This window comes from Pristiophorus japonicus, chromosome 19, assembly GCF_044704955.1.
Source record: "Pristiophorus japonicus isolate sPriJap1 chromosome 19, sPriJap1.hap1, whole genome shotgun sequence".
Taxonomy (NCBI): Eukaryota; Metazoa; Chordata; class Chondrichthyes; family Pristiophoridae; genus Pristiophorus; species Pristiophorus japonicus.
The window spans coordinates 70,790,397-70,793,252 of record NC_091995.1 but is presented as its reverse complement, the minus strand read 5'-3'; the positions used below and the strand labels follow the sequence as shown (position 1 = coordinate 70,793,252).

Sequence of the window (2,856 nt, the reverse complement as noted above, 5' to 3'; positions counted from 1 at the left end):
GGATTTCAAACTTTCTGGTAGATCGTTCCAAATTAAATTTCCTTTCCAATGAGTCCAAACATTGCGGGGGGGGGGGGGGTTCCCACAAATTTTGCACCCTTCAGTCTGGAGTCAGGCAAGGCTGCCCTCTCTCGGCTGTCTTGTTTGTGTGTTGTATCAATCTCTTTGCCGAGTCCATCAGGACGGATGCGGGCATTAGAGGAGGTGACAGGCTATCGCTTCTCGGCCTTTTGGCTAAGATCAAGTGTAGTATCTGTTCTTATCAGTTTAATATCCCCTATGGGGACATGATATTGAATTGATTTTTGGACAGGGAGCTGGATCAGGGGCATGCCCCGTCCACTCCATGCACCGACCTGGTATTGCAATATTTCCAGGAACAGTGCAACTTCGCCTCTCGGCCTTTTGGCCGAAGATCAAACACATTGGCGCAAAGTGATCTTTGGCGTTAGAGTTGATCTGGAACGAAATTGGATAAAAAAAAAAAATTAAAAAAAAATTAGAGGGGTGACGATCCCAGGCAGCGGAGGTGCTTAGGTCAAGACCTCCCTGTACATGGAGAACGTGGCCGTCTTTTGCCGGATCCGCAGTCGGTCCGCAGATTGCTCACAATCTGCGACCAGTTTGAACTGGCCTCGGGAGCGAAGGTCAATCGCAGCAAAAGTGAGGCCATGTTCTTCGGCAACTGGACCGACCGATCCTTTAATCCCTTCACCGTTAAGCCAGATTACCTGAAGGTGTTGGGAATATGGTTCGGAGCGGACGGGGCATGCGCCAAAAACTGGAAGGAGCGTATCGCTAAAGCCAAACAAAATTTGGGATGGTGGAAGATGCGCTTTCTCTCCATGGCAGGAAAGAACCTGGTCATCAGGAGTGAGGTGCTCTCGGGGTTGCTGCACGTGGCACAGGTCTGGCCCATCTCTCGCTCCTGTGCCGCGGCAGTCACCCGAGCCGTCTTCCACTTTGTCTGATGGTCCAAAATGGACCGTGTCCGCAGAGACACAATGTACAAATCTCTGGACAGTGGAGGAAAGGATGTTCCGAACGTGGCCCTCATCCTGAGGGCCACCTTTGTGTGCGGCTGCATCAAGCTGTGCACAGACCCCCGGTACGCAAACACCAAGTGTCACTACGTGCTGAGGTTCTACCTGTCCCCGGTGTTGCGAAGGATGGGTCTGGCCATGCTGCCGCGAAACGGCCCCACCAGTTGGACCATGTCTGTCCACCTGTCCTTCGTGGAAAAGTTTTTCAAGAAAAACACTTTTGACCACAAGGCCATAAAACAGTGGTCAGCACGTAACGTCCTGGACGCCCTACGAAAGAAGGAGAGGGTGGACCATTTCGGGTGGTTCCCTGAGCAGACTGTCGAACTCGTTTGGCAGAACGTCTCATCGCCAGAGCTTTCACACAAGCACCAAGACGTAGCTTGGTTGGCGGTGAGGAGGGCCTTACCCGTCAGAGCGTTCATGCACAGCCGACGTCTCAGCAACACGGCACGGTGCCCCCGAGTCGGCTGCGGGGCGGATGAGACTGTCACCCATCTCCTTCAGGATTGCCCCTTTGCAAGGCAGGTCTGGAAAGAGATGCAGTGGTTGCTGTCGAGGTTCATCCCAAGCAGCTCCGTAACACAGGACTCTGTGCTCTACGGGCTGTTCCCAGGGACACACACCGAGACAGACATCACCTGCTGCTGGAGGGCCATCAACTCGGTCAAAGACGCACTTTGGACTTGCTGGTTCTCCAAAGCAAGGAGATGTCGGCCTACTCCTGCACCTATTTTCTATGTTTCTATGTTTCTATGTCCACGTCTGCGTGTTGCAGACTGGCGCAATCTAAGATCCAGGATTACGTGCTGAGGGACGCACTGAAAATTGGTGCAGTCGCCGCAAAGGCACGGTGGGGAAGGGCCACAGTTTAAAGCCCTTCTGCCGCGGTAAACCCAGAGGATGAAATCAGACCCCCTTTGGGCTGTATTTTTTTTAATTTCAAAATATACTTTATTCATAAAAAAATCTGTACAGTACATTCAAAGGCATTTCAATACCTTTAGCTGCGGTCAGCAATCCCATACACTATTATTTGGGTGCTGACGGCAGTTCCGTTCGTTACATTTCCTTGTTTTCCAGTTCAAGTGCAATTCGGTCCAATACGGGATACCTTGTAGTACATTCAAACAAATTACATTTCATGTGTCACTATACAGTACACGGAATGGGTGACGGTACATTTACATTTTCTTTTCTTTTCAACATTCATTTCGCAACAGACGTGTGGAAAGTATTTTTATCTAAGCTGATACCATACGGTATTTGTGTGCCTTTTGATTAAAATGGAGTCCTGGCCCTTCCAGAACTTTCTGCATTTTAGCAGTCAGCTTGCATAAACAGCTAAACCTGGTTTGAGATGGCTGATGGTCATCAGACAGCTAGGAGACAAGTCATGCTGAGACAAGTAACCCCCCATGGTGCTCTCCTATTGTCTACACTACAGGAGTTCCATGTCACCCCACCCTTATCTTCTAGCCATTATCTCTTTCCGAGACCTCATCCATTTGATGCAAACAGATAAACTGACCAGGAAATTGAAACAATCCTGACACAATACAAGACAGGTGATAGCCCATTACCTATGACTCATGGAGTAATGGCCGTTTGGCTTTCTGATAACCCTGACAAAAGGAAATATCTGGATACCATGTCAGGACCAGGATATAGTAATTAACTCTTTATCTGTATTCACTGACTGTGAGACAGAGCAATACACAGGGAGAGGCCAGAACTTTGGTTTTACTGTATAAATATCTTGTTAAACTGAACCATTTCAGAGGTGTTCATTTAGCCCTTGACTGAGTGTGAC

General features: G+C 49.1%; 1 pseudogene; it reads left to right on the top strand.

The window, feature by feature from the left end:
* The first annotated feature begins 214 nt into the window (after positions 1-214).
* Positions 215-393, top strand: LOC139230760 (U2 spliceosomal RNA; annotated as a pseudogene).
* The last annotated feature ends 2,463 nt before the right edge of the window (positions 394-2,856 follow it).